Source organism: Centruroides vittatus, unplaced genomic scaffold (genome assembly GCF_030686945.1).
Source record: "Centruroides vittatus isolate TY-2023 unplaced genomic scaffold, ASM3068694v2 contig_355, whole genome shotgun sequence".
NCBI classification, from domain to species: domain Eukaryota; kingdom Metazoa; phylum Arthropoda; class Arachnida; order Scorpiones; family Buthidae; genus Centruroides; species Centruroides vittatus.
In genome coordinates, this window is record NW_027122178.1 from 984,648 (window position 1) to 1,006,022 (window position 21,375).

The window sequence follows — 21,375 nt, forward strand, 5'->3', positions numbered from 1 at the left end:
CCTTTTAAAAATCATCATTAATTTACACTTTTAACACAAATATTCCAGAGTTCTTCACTGGATGATGCGTAACTCGCATCTTTAAATACCTATTATTTTAACTAAAAACTCGAAAACGACAGTGTAAAACGAGAATAGTTTGAAGTTTAAGCGTTAAATTTTTATATAAAGATCTAGAAAAATATTAATGAATTTAATAAGCAAGGATGAAGAGGAGCGAATGAAGATGCGGAGGAGCGTAGGATGAGTGTAAATAATAATAAATAAACGTGATTAAAAAAATGCATAGAGTAGGAAGAATATATGCGAAAGGGGGTGCCGTGTGTTGTCATGTGTAGTCAGTGACTAAGAGAACCACAGATTTAGGTAGGGGGAAGCATTGACGAGATGATTTCTTCAATCGCTTGCCTGTAATCCGAGTATGGCATGTTAGTTCGACTTGTAACATTAGACGTCACTCCAGACGGTTAAAACGGAAAACGTAATAAGAGCCATCTTGTGTCAGACGACTTAACTAGCGGACAATTGTCAGTCGTTGTGATGTGTCCTAGAACAGGAGCAAGACATCATTGTGTCATCCGAACCTTGATTACAGGGAACGGCACCGATCTTCTGTGACCAATTACAGATGGCTTTTACTGTTTATTTCTATATATCTCCTTTTGAATTAAGCTATAACTAAACTGAAGGAATATAAGATTTATACACTTCAAAATTTTATCAATTTTTTCCCAATTTTTTTCATTCAGCATCCTCTACCTTTCTTTTATCCTTCTTTTTGAGATGATGTTTTACGTTTAAGAAAATTATAAAATTTATAATTAAATATGGTTATATAAGCGTTAATTCTAATAAATTTTAGATTAAAATAAATTTAAAATGTTTTATAAAAATTAGTTTATCTTTTACCTTTTACTCAGCATCCTCTCCTCTTCCTCTTCGTCCTTTCTGAGATGCTGTTTTATGTTTAAGAATATAATAAAATATTTAATTAAATATGGTTAAATAAGCGTTAGTTTTTAATAAATTTTGGCTTAAATTTAAAATTTTCTCTAAAAATTAAATAAAATTTACCTTTTACTAAGCAATATTTTCAATTTACTTCATCCAAAACTCTTCCTCTGAACTGAAGGATTTAAAGATATATTTATTCAACTAAGTTACTGTTTATTAAGTTCAAATTTTTAAAAATATTTTATACAAAACAAAAATTCTTATTAAATTATAAAAGAATTTTAATAAATTTTGTTATTTTTCTATCCATTTAAATACGTAAATTTCGTTATAATTAGAACTATTTATATTAAAATAATTAATTTCTACTGATAATTTATTAAAATAATAATTTATTTTTGCTTAATTAATGAAACAGCACTTAAAAAAATTAAAAATCTGTATCGATTTCTAACGTTTACCTACTTGATGGCAATTGAGAAATGACAATGTCAGCAGCGGGAAAATTTTGCCGTTTCCTTGTACTACAAGTTTTCTATTATATTGTTATTTTAAATATTTTTTACAAATTAAAACATATATTTTAAAATAAAATACAATAACTTGCACGAAGGATATTCAGAGGAAGATGAAGAAAACTATACATTTAGAACAGATTCTTCGTGTATCTTAAGCAATTAGACACGTATTGAACTCAAAGTTCCTTATACAAGTGTAAATAAAATGCATTTTATAATATTTAGAAGCGTGAGTAGTGATCCTAATTAAATAAATCCTAGCTTATCTTAGAATAATATTAAAAAAGTGAGAAATTATTATCAATAAGATAGCCATTATATGCTAGTATTAGTCTACCTGCTAGAAAAATAAATCAAGGTTTTAACTGTGGTTGTGTGGATGCAGTGTCCTGTTACCTACCCCCATTTGGCTCCCCTCGCTTGACTGAGTCATTACTCGGCCGACAGAGCTCAGTAATGGGAGGACACGGGAGCCAGGGGACAACATCACCACTAGATTAGCCATTACCGAAGTGTAAATCTAACCCAGGACCCGTCCATCCTGAGTCTCATCAATACAGTGATGAAATTTTCGCCCCCGTTCAACCATCCAACTTCACTTAAGAGGATTTTAATGGAGTAGATGTTACAAGAGGCTGTCAACGGGTCTGCGGTCTCTCTCTCTCGCTCTCTGTCTTTACCTCCTCACAGCCCAAACCGTTCGGTTCCTAATGCATCACCACTGTTTGTATACTATCGAATTAGACTCCTGGTTGCTCTCCTGGTGGGTGAAATCTAATCTAATGACCCACCTACCTTACTATAGCAATACTATGAGTACGAGTTTGTACTCGCGATTTTCGGCTTCAGGGGATCAGAGTTTATACAACGATCGAATTAGGAGATGACAGCGGGGGTTTTTAACTGTTAATCAGTTTATGCCCTCTTCTTTGACCCTACTTTGATGCCGGATGCTTTTGACTCTTTATTCAATTTTCTGCAGAGAATGGTGTGAAATATCTCATAAAAGGATATTCTATAACTAATGTTATAGCAAATATTTAGGCCTATTCTGTGTATTTACTCTTAAATAAATACATTATCTAGATACACCCTGGAGAAAAAATTATTTAAAAGCAAATTTAATGTTTTCTTTATATTATAAACTTAATAATATACTATTTTATTTATAAATTAAGCCAAAAATCTTTAAAATATAACTAAATTTTTATAATATAACGCAGTAAAGATGAGTTATCTTACATTAAGATAATTGCTTTAAATTATTAAATGAAAATTAAATATTAAATATATATAAAAATTGTTTATTAAAATTTTTAAATGATTTATTATCCGTTCTATCGATATTAATTTTAAAAAGAATCTAACTTAAACAATTAAAATTATAAGTAAAAACATATTCGTATATAAATCGTCACCCGAAAAGGCGGCTTCACTGTACAGGTCGGTTGTAATGAGGAGAAGCCGAACAACGAACAATAATTATTTTTTTTCGCGCGCCTGAATCGGTAGCTTTAACAAATTCGTTTCCCAATTTGTAGTTTTTTTCCCTCTTTTTAACGAGGATAAAAATGTTTTTGTATATCACAAAAATCCGATGTGAGAAGCGGAAAAAATAAGGCACATAGCACCTAATTTCCAATTCCTTCTTTGATTTGAATTGTAGAAGCGAATGGGACTACACGTTACTGTCACGTTCGTTCAACCGATGGAACATTGCATTCGACGATTGCTACTCTCCTCTTTTTTTTCCTAGTACAGGCCCTTGCTTTATCACATTCTCTTATGGGCGGTGGTGCGGACAAAACAGACGTCACGTAAGAAGTCCCATTATGCGACAGACGACAGTATTTGTGTTGGATCTCATCAGAACATTGATCAGAGAAGAGATTACGGTATTTTACGCCACATCGGCTCTCCACCGGGGGATGCAAGTCCAGATTCGAGTAAATCCCGGTTTGGGAGATGGTGTCTACCCCCCAAGGCCATGTCCAGCGTCCAGGGATTACGGCAGACGAGTTGCAACAGTGAATCATGTGGAAATGCAGGTGGTCTATGCTATTATTTTCGATGGAAAAATCATAAAAGAATTGAATTTTCTACACTTCTTTTTCTATTTTATACTCTAATAAACTTAATAAATATTTTAAATTTCTATATATTAAATAAATTCTTCCAAAAATTTTTTTGTTATCCTCTCATTCTTTTGAGCTATTTTGTGTATACTTCTAAAGATGCTATCTATTTTTGTGAGATTTCACACAAAATAATGACAAAAATTTGAATTTTTTCCAGTTTTTTATTTTTATATTTTAATAATCTTATTAAATATTTTAATTATGTACGTATCGAAGAGATTTTTTCACGAATTTCTTTGATATCTTCCTTCTCTTCCTTCCAGGTATTTTGTGTATACTCCTAATGATCCTATACATTTTTGAGGATTTCATAAAAAATAATGATATAAAAATTGAAATTTTTCCATATTTTTCTTCTTATATTTTAATAAAATTAATAAATATCGTTTTTATAAATTTATTTATTTTTGCTCTCCCAAATATATAGCAGCATCATTTGGGATGCTATACATTTTGGGAGGATCTCAAAGAGGAAATATAATACAATAATTGAATTTTCATTTTTCTTTCTATATTTTAATAAATTTGGTTAAAATTTTAAATTTATACATAAATATTGAAGGAACTCTTTGTAAATTCATCGAAATTTCTCTACTTTTTGAACTATTTTGCATAGTTATCCGATGATTCTAAGTAGGAAAACTTTAAATTAATAGTAAAATTAGTTAATTATTTAATTATTATGTATAGAAAATTTCCTATAAGAAATAGTTAGATTCTATACGTTTCATATTTGCTTTTATCCGAAGATAAACTTAGATTTAGAATATTTAAATATAGAATGAAGATTTATTTTCGTTTTAAATTAATTTAATATTATGTTTATCCAAAGCTAAATTTAGATTTTATCCAAATCATTGAATGTAAGAATTCAACTTTATCTTTAGCCAACGATAAAACGCTAACCAAACAGATAAAGATAAATTTTATCTGCATCCTCATCCTTATCCAAAGATAAAGATGCGGATAAATTTATCTCTATCATTTTAATTTCACAGATAATTTTTTTTTTAATTAGTAAATTATACAAAAATAAGTATCGTAGAAGAGATATTTTTTGATTAAATAAATATATAAATATATATTTATTCAAAAGAAAAGATCACAAACATTTGGAATATAGAGTACCGTATACTGTATATGTATATAGTGAAAGACATACATCACAACACTCCATCTGTTATCTACTGACATATATATATAAATTCTAGAGTAAAAAGATTCCATTTTGGTCTCAGCAATCCTCTTTCAAATGGGAAGTAGTGGTGGACAGTAGGAGAAGACTTTGAATGATACTTTTAGAGATCGATGGGTAAGAGAACAGTGCAAGACTTTTGCATTTTCTATACTCAAGCAAGATGTCCAGCTTTATTTTCTAAATTAAGAATCATCTATAGTTCACGACCTCTTTACTTGATGGAGATTGTAGCCGGAGTCGAATCTCCTTCGCACCTTAAATTGACGTCTTGTCTGTTTTAATAAAATTTCCTAAAGTCGAACAAACTATTACCGAGAAACCCTTGTTAAGTCGTATATCCTGAGGGAGTAAGTAAATCTTCTTAGCCATTTTTTTTCCCTCCTCCTCTTCTTCATCTTCTTCCTCTTCTTTTTCTCTAGAACTAGATTATCTCAAATGATTGTCGATGAAATATTTATGTGACTTTATAGCTTTAAGTGTAGTTTTTCTCTTGATTTTTATATGTAGATCTATAGTAATTGTACAAATTTTATAAGTGATTGCGGTGAGGGATTTAACGCGCATGAAAACAGGGGTGCGGGGAAAATCATTTTTTAAAAAAAATAATTCGATTTCCTGTTGATAAAATGAGATTTACTTTAAAGTCGTTTAGACATTTATAAGAGTGGATATTCCTGAAAGGGTGTGTAGAGAATCTCTAATCTCTCAATTTATAATTGTAATTAAATAAATTATCGATGTTTAAATGTTGTAATTAGAGTAAATAAACAATATTTTAATTGAATCCTGTATTAGAATCCTTAATTAATTGGTTAAACTTAAGAAAAATTCTAAGAACTCTAAACATTTCTTCAAGTTATTCAGGTAGATTAAACTGTGCCACAGGTATTTTTATAATTGTATTCTTCAAACTGTAAATTTAGTTTGGTTTCCTTGTACCCAGTAATTGTCCTTTTATTTGTCTCACCTAACAATGCACTAACACGTTTAAGACATACTGCGTGAAATTAAACAAAATATGTCTAAAACCAAACTTATCTCTCATTGGTTGTCCCAAGGACATTTTACATGCCAATAGAACACTCCAGTAACCTGACATGTTGACAAGTAAATTTGTTCCCAGATTTAGCTCTTGAGTAAGTCTGTTGTTCTTTAATTGCTCATACCAGCTACCGTTTTTACTTTTGTAAATCTTTCTTAGTAGTGAAATCGTTTTCAGGAAATGTTTTTACCAAGAGAACATTTTATAACATAATCCTCGGTATAATGTGTTAAATGGGATGTGTAAGAAGACGAATCAGAGGATTGCCCAACTTTATTCTCATTATATTTAGTTATAGCCAGTGGCGTAGCGTAGTGGGGCAGCAGGGGCGGCAAAATTTCACAATAAATAATATCTTGTAAAAATTTGAACCATTTCATTTCATATTTTTGTCGCACCTACGATTCGGTCCAATTGAAATGAGCAGGGAATTTTTCATTACTTATACCTAAATAAGGGGGGCGGAGAAATTTTCCTCTGCCCCGGGCGGCTGACACCCACCCTACGCCACTGGTCATAGCCCTGTAAACTGTATTTCAGTAAAGGGTGCTACATACCCTTTAATAAATGAACTGTTAATAGTAACTAAGCTCGTTTTATGTTAAATCAGATTATTTTTATTGAACTTATAGAGCTAAAATATAACCTGTTCATTAGAGAATTTTCTTTAAAATTGGCCTATTGTTTAAAGCTTAAATGCCTTAAAGTGAATTATCATAGATATTGTTAATCTATAGGTAGATAGCTACTTAAAGAACTGCTATCATTATCGTAAGTAAAACGACGAAAACAACTCAAAAACTAAAGATTTTAACGTGCTGAAATTCGTGGTTTTCTGTAAAACAATTGCGAGTTATTGTTCTATCATAACAATACCAACTGTTAGCATTCTTGCTGCAACCTGAAGGTAGTTTGAAGCAAGTAGAATACAAACAATATTGGACGAATTACTGTTAATTAATAAAGGTAATAATTATAATTAATAAATTTTTATTTATTAATAGTATTTCTAATTAATTCGAAACGATTTCTTGCGTTAAAAACTTAAAAAGTCACGTTATAACACTGTGAATAAATCAGATACTATTCCTATATGCTGTATACGTATACTAAATATTTAAAAAAATGTATATATTTAATATAAAGGGGGAAAGGTAAAGAAGAAAAACAAATGAAGAAGAAGGAAAGAGAAAGGAAGGAAAAAAAATAATAATAAAGAAGAAGAATGGTGAGAAGATCGATGAAACGAAACGAAAAGCGTTAATAAAGCATTGTTTTCATTGACACTAATCGAGTAAAAGTACATTTTGAGTATTAAAAGGATATTTCACGGCAGAGTTAATGTAGACATAGACATTGGTCTGGACAAGACTTTAATGTCGTTTGTCTGAATTTTATCTGACATCGCAACCTTAATTACTCACTATTCTAACGGCGAAGTTTCCTATCGCTGCTAATTTACTCGCCGTCCATAACACTTAACATCTGTAAAGTATAAAGATAATAATAGCCTCGGTCCTCGCATCTCTAATATCTTCTTCCCTACAACAATGCACTCCGATATAAGAGAAATTAATATAATATTTCATCTCTACTTTCTCTCTATGCCATTCTGCACTAAACTATTTGTTATTTTGCTTTAACCACCGTCAACTTCAATTGTTCTATTCTTATTTATTTATATCGTTTCTTAACTATTCTAGCTCATGTATTTGTAATGATTACTCATTGCAACTGTTTATAATTTATTAAACTGATTACTGCATTTTTAAATGTTTCTTAGTGCAAAAACCCCAGTTTCTATTGCAAAAATCTCAGTCTAGTACAAAAACCGCACTTTCTAATGAAAGAAATGCTTCTAACGACAACAAATTCTTGTAATATTTGTAATAATCTATCTACAAACATATACTTTTTATAATAAGTTTGTAATAATGTCTGTAATATTATAATGTATTACAACAATTCTTGTAACAATAATTTGGTACAAGAACAATTACTTGCAACTAATACTATTTAGAACTAACAATATGTTACTTATTGTAACATTATATAAATATTAATCACACGCTAGTTATAATAACTGTATCAACAAAACGATAAACACTCGTAACAGGCCGTTAGTAACGATAGTTACACTCGTAACAATTAATATAAAAACAATTACAAATTTCTACGTAACATAATAACTTTATTTACAACAATATTACAATAAATTACATCATTTAAGTTTAAAAAAATCCAAAAAATCGTTACGAGAAACATCATTAAGTAACATCACTTTAACAGTAAAATTAAAGAGCATCATTACAGTAAAGAGTAACATCATACGTTACGCATTTACGTATTTTTATACGCGTATATACAGTATATATTCTTTTTTTTTTTTTTTTCCTTTTTAAGTTAAAATATTGCTAAGTGCAAGAGTACTTTTCCACAACTTTGAATTGCTAATTGCCAAAAATTTATTCTGTCAGCAAGGGGCATTCATAAGATATACAGTTGATGTGTTTTTGGTCGTTAAACGACTTGTATACATTTTACAAAACTTGCAGCTTAGTAAAGTTTTCCAATTTACCGATAATGGATGCGTGGAACCATTAACTGTCGACTAGCTCTTACTTATCTTTTCTATATTTTCTTCATCAACAACGTACATACATACATACGTTCAGTCTTTTGAAGATCATAAAACTACCAGCCCTTATCTTTACCGAGTAACACCTGGTATTTAAAATATTTCGACTGATACTTCTTTAATCCTACTCCACTATCTCACTTGGTAAGAAAATGCGAAACGAGGATGCAAAGCGATGATGCGAACAGCAACCACCACGCGCAGTTTCTTAACGTCCTGTACAGATTGTTACACAACTTGTAATTTTTACTCTTCTCCTCTTTAAATATATACAAGTATACAAGTATTTTTAAAAAGTAAATTTTATTATTCTATCTTATGAATGTTGGATTTTCTATGAATTTATTCTTTATAACCCTCCTCTGCAATTATTTTCTATATTTATTTAACGTGTTTAAGTAGGGCGATCTTTAATCCTTCTTCTTCTTCTCCTTCCTACTTAAAATTTACCGCATTTTTTAAATTTCTTGTCTTGTAAATTCACATTAAATTATCCGTACAATGGAATTTGTAATTAAGAATCGAATCCAGCACAGTGTAATCTGTAGAACGTTTCAGGTGTACTAATCTAACCTTTAAGACTTGAAACCGAACCCATGTTTCGTATGTGTAAAATCTATCGAAACTGAACTTACGTTAGATAAATTAATTTATTTTTAAGCTCCTAAACTCGGCAGGGACCGAAATAACGTCTTAATTTACATCACGAATATAAATTTTAGTCTTTAAAACTTCTTAGTTCGAACCCACAATTTTAACGAACGTTTACGGGTCCTGCAAACGGTATACACGTTTAAAATCTAAAAACGAATCCTCAATACAAAAAATTAGTGTTAATGACCGAACCATTGACTTTCAAACGCCTTTCTTAACTTTGTTTCCGGTTTAAATTCGTCAAACAAAGGAATTACTAAGAAACAATACTATGGATTTATTTATAAATAATACAACTTTTGTCTTACATTCACACTATGTGCAGTACGACGTTAGAAGATAACACAAAGGAAATATCGATTGTTAAATCAACAAAGAATTAAAAAAACGGAAACAATATGCACCTTCAAGCGGAATATCTCTGACTAGACAATAATTGCAAGATATCATAGTATCAGCTTACACATCCTTTGCGGTATACAGATTCATTCTTAAAGCTTTCAAGCAACCATACTGATGATTTATATCAGCGGGAACTCCCAAAAAAAAAAAAAAAACGTAGAGGGCTGAAAAAGCATATACCTAATCTACCTTTATCTCTTGTACATGTTTAATCTATCGGAATTTCCGGTTTTAAATAAAGAGGCAACAGTCTGCTCTTCGCTCCTTAGGAGTTTAGTCCTTTGAAGTAAAGATTTCTTCAACCCGAAGAGACTCCATTCAACAGAACACAAGCATTCTGCTTCAATTGTTGGCCCACGATGGTACATAATGAATAAATCGTACTAAACTCAACTTTCCGTACAGGGGTGTCACGTGTCAACCATTGTCGACAACAATAGACTACATTGCAACGTCACTACACGAATCCATTAGACTTCTTTCAAGCGCATGTTCAAATTTGATGGCCTGCTGTGAGTGGAATAAGGGAATTTTTTTTATTTCGCTCCCCTTACCTGTATTTACCTGTAATTATTACTGTTCAATGAAAATTGAGTTTCCAAAGACTTTTTTCACAATTTTTTCGCATCGTACTGAGTGACGTGCTTTATCCATTGTTTGAGTAACCCATCTAGAACAATATTGCCGCTCTACATCTAACTAATTCGTGTTTAAGTTAAGTAGAATTTGTGTTCCTCATAAATTTCCATTAATAATTGAAATCTGCTTGAAGATATGGCCCATAGATTAAGCTCAATACGCGTGCTTACACTTCAAATGCTTCAAGTTGTTAATTACACCCTGAAGCAAATCTCTATATAATAACCTACCATATTTAAAAATTTATAAATTTTACGAGTAAATTTAACAAAATTTACTTGAAATTCAATTATTTTATGTTTCTACAGAAACAAATTCAACTAATTAGCTGTTTATAGTAATTTACATTAATGGAACATCATAATTAGTGACAATAACCATCATTGTAGGTATTTCATTCAAAAAGAATCGAAAGTAATTGGATGAAAATTAATTAATTTAAGGCCCTCCTCTGCCAAAAATTGTAAATCATTTTAAAGAAAGATAGAAAATATTAATTTTCTTTATCTTTTAACCGATATTCTTAACATGGAGGGGGTGAGATACAATAAATAGTATTGTAAATTGCAGCTCTATCAAGACATGCTAACCATCAAAATCTATTTAATAAAAAAAACCTCCTAAAACTTAATTTAAAATAGTTGTAAACTTGCTTAGAAACCTACAGAGGGGGGTCCTCCTTGAATTCTTAGAAGCACCCCATCAGATAATCCATTGTTCTTTTACACAAAACCTCAACATGTCGCTTTGTGCAGGTAAGCAAACAGGTTTTTGAAAGAATGTAAAAGACGCGTAATTACGTCCTTCTAAGAGTAAGAAGATACAAGTAAAAAAATCAAGAATTGATAGGTGCAACAAGTGCAACGTCATCTTTTTCCATTGTAAGACGTGTAAGATTGAGTGAGGGTGGCGTGGCAGTGAACAGGCTGTTTTAGAAAGTCTTGTTTTCTAGAAATTACGTTGACGTTTGTTGTAATGACACGACAGTAGCTATTAGACGGGGCGACGTACTGACTGGTCCCAAGAGGCTACCGGTAAGGGGATTGTCTGCCTTCACGATTCTATGGGTTAGGTGCATGTTGGCATGAAGGTAACAGTTTACGGCAGCGAAGACGAGTTAACATTGTATAGACGCTTCATTAACGTCCATTTACGACTAAGACCGTGAAAAACACGTAGAGGCATGGGAAAAGTTTCGACAGTCTGGAGATGTATTGTTACAATCCCTTCAAGCGAATGACTACCCTTTCATAGATTCTACCAATTTCTTTATTTAAAAATCTATTTTTTAAATACTGTATTTTCAACTTGAGTATAAAATCGCTTTAAAAATGAGTGATGTTACTTTATTACAGTCGCCATTTTGTTTTTAAATACGCGTTTTTACGTACATAAAAGTTTTTTGTAGTGTATATTTTTTAATTTTAATTTTTTAAGAATGTATTATTTATATTTTGAAATAATTTTCGATCTTTTGAGTTATTAAAAATGAAAAAATAAAGTTGAAAGTTGAACAATGCGGCAACAGGTTAGATCATCTTCAGTGTTTTCGTGCATTATGCCATCTGGTGAAAGTAATGTTTACTAATAATGTTATCGTTTAACAGGTCTCGCCATCTGTCGAACGTAGAGAGTATTTTTTTAAATTTTATTTTTAAGTTTAGTTTATATATTATATATATAAGATATCGAAGCTAATTTTTAAATTTGTTTTATTTTAAAAAATAATTTTAATATAATTTATCACATAATTATAAAATTTCGATTTCTTGAATTAATAAAAACAACAATAATAATTTCTAAAGAATAATTATAATTATTTTTATTTCTATTTAACATAAGCATATTTTAAATAAATTTAGCTAAATTGTGAATGTTAAAAAATGCACAGCAGCGTTAATGTTAATTAGTTACATTTCTCTACAACAGATGGCACGACAATATTGAAACCGTTATATGATGTCATGAAATTTTGAAAAGAAAAGGACATTTGAAATTTCGTTTCTTCCGTATATCGTAATATTTCGTTTGGATTATTATTCAGAAATACCAGAATATTTTTTGAGGGTGGTTCATCCGGATTATGTCTGGAGCCCTTTCCGTCACATCCGGCTATACCATTGTGTGCTTGTTAAAAAGGTCCTTTTAGCACCCACAGGGCGAAAAGAATTTTCTCATGGTGCAAAAACATAATGTAAGATGCAAAATTGATGATAGAGCGGAGATGATGCAAGACGAAAAGAAGTAATATCAGATTCACAATGCAACTATGTAATGCATTGTTGAATTAATGATGAAGGAAAGAGATGATGGCATAAAAAGTAATAGCAATGCTATTGTGATTTGTGAATTGTATTTCTGGAATGTGGCGATGCCATGCAACTTTTTCCTTTAAATTTATCGTGCGCAAAACAAGCAGCTTGGTCAGCCATTTCTAGCTGACAAACAGCAGTTGCTAATCTCTCTCACGACTAAATTATACCTATGATTGGCTGACCGACTCTTAAAACAATGGAGTAATGGCGAAGAAAGTAAGAGCCAACGTTTCGCAGAGGTTCGTTTAGAGCAGGGATGGGCAACCTTTTCTATGTAAGGGCCGCATTTCAAAACTTTTGAACTAACGCGAGCCGCATACAAGAGAAAAGAGACAAAAAATGCCAATAAATCACAATTATTTATTCATATATAATTATAAGTTAGCGTAGGTATATTTAACTTATCTTCTGGAACTGCTGTAAACGTAATATATCGGAAATATTTGGTTAAATATTAATCACTGCTAATTTTAAATTAGTTTCGATGTGTCTGTTAGCTTGTTTCTTGTTTTAATTTTTACTAATTTCATTGCAGAAAAACTATTCACATACATAAGTTGTAGAAAATAACGTTTGAATTTTTGCTGCATACTTCCTTAAGCTGGGAAATTGATATATTTATTCAAATTTTGTGTGCGACGCGGACCACATGCGACCCGAGGGCCACGGGTTGCCCATCCCTGGTTTAGAGGGCGTTCAGCAAGCTAACGTCTCGGCTGTTAAACGTCGTTTAACGTAAACTCCGTCTCTGGAATCGGCCGATTATGTTCACGTTCAATAAATATTGTAAACTCACTTCTACGAATCTTCAATCATCTTAATATCCTAGCATTTTCTGGATATTCGACTAGATATTAGAGGTCGAGGATAAAAACAGATGTGCTCATCTTTTCTGACGAATCACACATAATCCTCGGCTCAAACTTGAAAATATTCATTTGCTAAGGAATATGTAGGCGGCATCCACTGGCAGTCACATGAAAAAATTACTTCCACTGTTGTTAAAAATTGTGCAATCCACGTTTTCACACCTGTAAGTATCCACTGGCTACGTGCACTATCCATAATGGTTATTATCCAGTAGTTTCTCATCTAGGAACGAGACCGCTCACAAATACGATCTCGTTCCTCAGCCATATGCAGCTCGCTGTCATCTTCGAGATATTTTCTACGCTTCTTCAAAAGTTCGGCTACCGCGAACCGTCACTGATAGCATTTACGGCCCGAGCGGCTGCTGGTCTTTATAGCCCGAAACTGGGGAGTACAATATGAATCGATGCGTATGCAAACTTAATAATCTGCATATTTCTGTCACCTCTATTGGTCCTGCAATTCGTATGTGGCTACGTGCACGCCTTCGAGGTGTTGTGATTTCACTTTTCAGGAGTGTAAGAACCGACTGGTGCCACTTTTACGGTCTAACTAGGTTCAGCTCGTGAGCTGCTTTTAAGTAATTGCAAAGTTGTCAATTATCTAAAAAAGAGGTGGAGCTATTTAGCCAAGCCCAACTTTTGTCCAATAATCTCACTTCTGGAAGAAACTGGTTTTAACTTACAACAATAGTAAAGTTCCTCCGGCGAGTTTAGTCGTTCAATAACCTAACAATCGTCTTTTCTTGTAACGGCTATAAACAATCTCTATCACTATACAAAAAACTTTTTTAAATTTATGTAATGGTAGTTTGATAGATACCTGCATACAGTAGAGACGTGAACTCCGATAAGATCACAGGCTACCCTCTGGAAGCTTTCGGTGGCATAAAATCGTAATAAAGTCAACAACTATTGTTCAGTAGTTACTGGCAATCCACTTCCATCTAGATCAGTGTTTCCCAACGTGGGGCTCACGCCCCACAGAGGGGCAATTTGATTGTTAAGGGGGGAAATTCGAAAATGGACTCGTCCAGAGTTTAAGTTAACCGTATAGCCGCTGTACGCCATACTTATTATAAATATTGATTTAAGTTAGTTTTAATTTTCTATGTTCTTTGTTTCCCTTTCCTTCTAGGGTAATTGTGCAGTTTAAGGGAATATGAGATTTTTAATTATTAATTTTTAAACAGAAGGTATATTTAATAGCCATTCAGAAAAAGCATAACATTTTCCCGGGCGATCCGTATATAAAGTGTTATAAACAAAAAATCATAGGACTACTTACCGATTGTGCTCCGTTCGAGACGCCATTGCTTAAGCTTGTTTTCGTCGCGGGCGGCACATTGGACGGCAGACACGTACGAAGTGTGTCACGTGACATTTCTCGATGCCCTCCGGCCACGTGACTACTCTCGCCTCGCATCTGACGTATCAACCGGAAAGTAAAATGATGTTCAAAGTAAAAATTGTATAACACGTTATTTAAAAAATAAAAATTTTCAAAAACATTTGAAAATTAAGAAAAATGTTATAAGCAAAAGAAAAGTCAAGTAAAGACTTGAAAGCTGGTAATCAATGCATAGAAACTCCATGGAAAAACTATAGTGTTTTAAAATTACAAAACAACTTCAACTGAGCCGTGTTCATTAACACAGAATGATAAGAAGTGTTCTAAGTATCCTTGAATGGTATGCTGAATTAGCAAGTTAGACTAATCGTGTGTAAAAATAGCAGATGATAATCACTTTAATTTTTATGATGATTTTTATGGGAATTATGTTATATATTTTGAAAATATCGATTGAATCTAAATATTTTAAAAGTAAAATACCTGGTATATTGAAAAAGAAGAAATTTTATTTATATATGTATATATTGCTTTTTGTTTATCATTTGGAAATTAATATTATAATAATTTTTTTTTCATAACTAGTTAAGTAAGGCTGTATCAGCGTGTAGTCGGAACGAAACTGCTCGCACCTTTATTTATGAGGGAAAAAGAAAGAAAGAATCGTTCGTTCTCAACAATATATTTGATTTCTATTGGATCATTTAAAGGTACAAATATAAGGTCAGAATAAGCCATTAATTAATTGCTATGTCAACGTCTCACGAAATTCTGTCTATCATTATGGTCCTTGGACTTACAGATTGACTCGTAGCGATCTTTATTGTAACTCTTTAAAAATACTGAGTCAGTTATTTTTTCACTCGACTCAATGTAACATAGGTAAGACCGATAGCTGTCTCTTTTTTCCCTATATCTATTTTGATTTTTGGAAGAGTTAATCCCTGTGATTTATGTATAGTCATCGAGTATGCTAAGGTAAGGGGAAACTGTCTACGAGATCGCAATATACTGCCATTGTTCAAAAAGCGTGTTATGGAGATTATTGGAAACAGATTATCATAGATGAAAGGTCCCTGAAAGCTATCGAATTCTACTAAAATAAACAGAGGAAGAGCTGGAGGACGAGCATTAGGAGCATATATAATGTAGCGTATAGTTCCTAGTGAACCATTGACGAGACCTCCTTGCACCGATAAGTTGACTCTCAGCATGATTCTGGCATTAACTGAGAGATTCAAATACTTGGAGAGACCAAGAGCTGAGTCATTTTTGGACGAAAGCCGGGCAATATCTGGAGTGTTTTCAGATGCTATATAAGCAAAACGGCATCCAGTTGTCTGCAAGTAGTCTTCGTTGCTTTGTTTAACTTGCTCGTTTGTTGGATATAGCTCTACTGTCGTTTGGAACTGATCAAGTTCATCTCTGGATAAATAGGCTCGATTTCTTGTCGTCAGAATGTTCAGATCTATACCAGAGAAATCACCCGAAGCTAGATGTTGTAAGACATCTGTGAAAGAACTATCTGCGCTATTTTGTCTATGAGAATTACTAAGTTCAATGAACTTCTGAAAAGAATCAAATGCAAATGTAATGTAATGTCCCTACAAAGTACCTACCTTGTTGGGACATTACATTGTAAAAAACACTCGAATAGAGAGGAGTATCTTTAACAGGAGGAAGCTGACGAAAATCACCAAACAAATAGATAAAGAATCCACCAAACGGCTCATCTTTCTCGGGGTTTATTTCCCTCAATTTTCTCTCGATCATGTAAAGCATTCTTGCACCAATCATTGACATTTCATCGATGATGATGAATTTGAGCGACTTCATCTCAATCTGGAATCTCTGTGCAGCTTCTCCATTTAGAGATCGAAATTTCGTACTAACGATAGGAAAACGGAGGAGAGAATGGATCGTAAGGCCATCAATATTGATCGCTGCTGCTCCACGTTTTAAAAAGAAAACTTTTTAAAATTTATTATTCTATAAAGTCATAAGACAAAAAACACCTTGATGCTGAGAACGTTTAAATTTAATCAAAAACAAACGTTTTCGGCCCACTCCATGAGCCATCGTCAGGCTAACTACATTCGAATACAATTTCGAACAAGCAATTTCAAATTGAAATAAACTACAAAAAAAGAACTCACGCGCTACGCTGGATAACGTAAACTAAAACTAATATAAACAACATAGAAAATAATATAATAAAATATGTCAATGTTACATGTGTACATTGTGAAAATCTATAGTCTATAGTTCTCTAGGCAATCCTTTTGCCGTATCTAATGTATTCCTGTGACTTTTTTAATTAAAAACTTCCAAGCTGATGGTAAAATCGCCGCATCCTTGTAATTTAAGCATTTTTTGGTTAAGCCGGACTTATAAATTTCACATTTTTCGGTTGTAGCCGCAATTGTCGGCGAATGTATCGGTGTTAAGATCCTGGCTTCATCCCATTTCACCACGGACCCCTCAGTCTGCGCCATTTTTGCTAATGTTGTTGTGCATTTACCCTTCGTCACGTCATATCTGTGTTCCTTAATCCTTTTACTTAGGCTTCTCGTCGTGACCCCGATGTATTCTTTATCAATCTTTAACTGGTCGTTGCTGTACGGTATCGAGTACACACCTGGTTGTTCACTCGGTCTAATTGCATCTTTGTCGTTCCTTAGTAGCCTATATATCGAGGGAGCTCTTTTGTATACAATAGTGCTGTTCATGCGGCCCGCAATACCTTCCATGACCGATGATAGACGTTTATTATACGTGAATTTCGTGATACCGTTTGTCAGATCCCGTTTTTTCTTGTTTACTTTAGGATTCCTGTAAGCGGCAATCAAACGTTCAAGTCGGCAATCAAACGTTCAAGCGGCATCAAGTTAAGCGAATAAACGTTTTTTGGACATTAGTATTGCATTTAGGAACGGGTCAATAGATACGAAGGTGTATATCAAACCTACACACGACCCGCTGTATATACCGTCAACATCGAATGATCCTATTACTTATAAGCTCTCAGCGTTTAGAGCTTTAATTAGAAGAGCGTTTCAGTATTGCTCTAACATACTCGATACGATGCGAGAGCTGGATAGAATCAGGCAAGTGGCTAAGGTGTTGGGATTTGGTCCAAGAACTGTTGAACGTTTGATTGCCGCTTACAGGAATTCTAAAGTAAACAAGAAAAAACGGGATCTGACAAACGGTATCACGAAATTCACGTATAATAAACGTCTATCATCGGTCATGGAAGGTATTGCGGGCCGCATGAACAGCACTATTGTATACAAAAGAGCTCCCTCGATATATAGGCTACTAAGGAACGACAAAGATGCAATTAGACCGAGTGAACAACCAGGTGTGTACTCGATACCGTACAGCAACGACCAGTTAAAGATTGATAAAGAATACATCGGGGTCACGACGAGAAGCCTAAGTAAAAGGATTAAGGAACACAGATATGACGTGACGAAGGGTAAATGCACAACAACATTAGCAAAAATGGCGCAGACTGAGGGGTCCGTGGTGAAATGGGATGAAGCCAGGATCTTAACACCGATACATTCGCCGACAATTGCGGCTACAACCGAAAAATGTGAAATTTATAAGTCCGGCTTAACCAAAAAATGCTTAAATTACAAGGATGCGGCGATTTTACCATCAGCTTGGAAGTTTTTAATTAAAAAAGTCACAGGAATACATTAGATACGGCAAAAGGATTGCCTAGAGAACTATAGACTATAGATTTTCACAATGTACACATGTAACATTGACATATTTTATTATATTATTTTCTATGTTGTTTATATTAGTTTTAGTTTACGTTATCCAGCGTAGCGCGTGAGTTCTTTTTTTGTAGTTTATTTCAATTTGAAATTGCTTGTTCGAAATTGTATTCGAATGTAGTTAGCCTGACGATGGCTCATGGAGTGGGCCGAAAACGTTTGTTTTTGATTAAATTTAAACGTTCTCAGCATCAAGGTGTTTTTTGTCTTATGATTTAATAGAGTCTGAGTGAAGTTAGACGAATATTCTATAAAGATTCTTTATATTTGTTGTTGTGTATCTAGTTAGCGATAACATTTACCTTTCAAAATTACCGTTTTAATGTTTGTCATATTTTCCGACCACTAGATGACTCTTTTACACGTGCCTGCAGGAAGCGACTAACGCTTGACTTCATGCATTCCTTGTCAACATTATAACTCTAGAATGAGTTTTCCGATCTTGATGAAATTTTCTAGGATGACTCAGCATCTCACGAGGAAGAAGTGATTAAAATTTCATCTCTCAAAAATGATCCATACTGAAGAAAAACGCGATCTTCGTTTTGACCCCTATCTCCAGTTCTACAAAAATGGTCAGTTTTGAGAGTTGAAATTTTAACAGTTCATCTTTCAGTGGCAATGAGTCGTCCTAGAAAGTTTTATCAAGATCGGACAATTCATTCTAGAGTTATAATGTTGACAAGGAATGCATGAAGTCAAGTATTAGTCGTCACTTCGTTCCGACAATTAGACACAAAGTAGAATTTTTCAGAATCCTAGAAAGCATTTCACTTCTACTGAAAATTTATGCAATAATTACAGTAGTAGAAACACTAATGTTTGCCTATGCTGCATTAGTTTATGCCTCATTAGTCTCAATCTCTGCCTTCGAGCCTTAGACCACGACTCCACTAGAGTAAAAACGGCCGTAAAATCCCTTGCCGTAAAACCTTTTAATCACGTGACCATGATATTTTACGCCTGAGCAGGTCGTAAAACCAACGTAAAACGCAGTTGAGCAGTGTTCAACTTTCGAAGAAAATACGGCCGTAAAACGGTACCATCCACCAATCAGAAGTCAGTGAAATCTAGGTCATTGTGACACGGTGCGAAAATGGCGGAAAACGAGCTTTTGTGTACGTTCTCTTGTGGAAAAGAAACTAGAATAGATCCGGAAAGATTTATCGAAAACATCCGAAAGTATTCCTATATCTACGACAAGAGGTATCCCGATTATAATAATAAATGCCTAAAACACGATATATGGACGGCCAAAGGAAAATCCTTCATTTAGAGAAGTATATAATAAAAAAGCTGTGCTTATAAGTGTTTTTGTTATTGTATTATCTTAATAATACAATAATAAAAGTTAATAAAGTTAATAACGTTTGTAATTATAGTACAGAAAAAACTCGTAGAATATAATCAGTGTCTTTATATCGATATATCACGTATACAACCGTAATAAGTACCGTCGCCGTAAGAAGCTTCGCTAGCCGGACCTCCACGCAATCCGAGCGCAAACGCAAATAGATCACGTGATTAAAAGCTTTTACGGCGAGGAGTTTTACGGCCGTTTTTACGCTAGTGGAGTTGCGGCCTTAAGTTAAAGAAAGCCTAATGATAAAGTACGGTTCAGCACATTGTAATCGCGATATTGTTATCAATCGTACAATATTATCAGAAAACGTCAATTAAATAACATTACGTAACTTTCGCTTATAATTATCATCACGTTGTTTGCAACATTGGCACGTCTAACACCTAAAAATGGGTTACCTTTCAGTATATTTCGTACGTCTGAAGATCTGCGCCGCGCACTACGATCCAAATACTTGTTTTAATACCAATATTCCGGATATTGAGAGTTTTCTTTATCTTGCAACTCATAGTTTAATTACTGATCCCTGAATTATTATCGAGTTATTCATTGTTCCCTGGGGGTGTCCTCCATGAAGGCGTGATGCATTTTGTAAGGAAAGCGTGCAGGCATTCAATGACAACTATGAAAAATTATACACAACATTAATATAAACTCCTTTTTATCCCACGGCGAAGCATTTCGTGTCGTAAATACATCTACCTATATTCCCTGGAAATCATTATTCTGTCAATTGATATACGACATAACAAGGTTGAGGAAAGTAAAATTCAGGAAAGTGTGATTCTGGATAGACCTTCGAAAATTCAAACGTTATCTCGTATGTCGTCGGGTGACGTTTTTTTTATATTTTCATAATTTCAAATTACTTGTGAAAATTTCAAATAAACTATAATAGTTTAAACACATAGTTTTTTAATGTATGTTCTACTTAGTAACTTATTAAACTCGTATTTAAATATAATTCAATAAAGTTTTTGTCTTACCTGATGCGTTAGCTCTTTATTTTTCAAATCAAGTTCTCGTGTATGGTCATTAATATATTTTAGACTATCATCCATAAGAGGCGATGAATTTCTTGTGAAGACTGCTTATTTATACATATGCTTTCAGTAAAAATTACTTTTGACGAGTTAATATTTAAGTTCTAAAACCTTATAAAACGCCCTTTCTTGTCCGACGTCTTCTGCCAACTGATAACAGATTTAAATGTTTCTTCGTTCATTCTCAAATAGTTGTGCCAATCTTTAGGTACAGTACTAACATCAATTCTGAGATCAGGTTCACTTGGAAATACGACCCTCTTTTTTTAGTCACTCTTTACACCATAGACTTCTACACACATGTTTTTTCCCCGCGAGTTGTAATACAATTTGTTGCCAATAAACATCCAAGAACAGCTGGTTGACAGTGCGCGAGCCATTGCGTCGTGCGTCGCGCAAGTGCGTCGACGATCGACTGACTAACTGAGAGATTTTCCTTCTTGTGTGTGGACAATAGGAA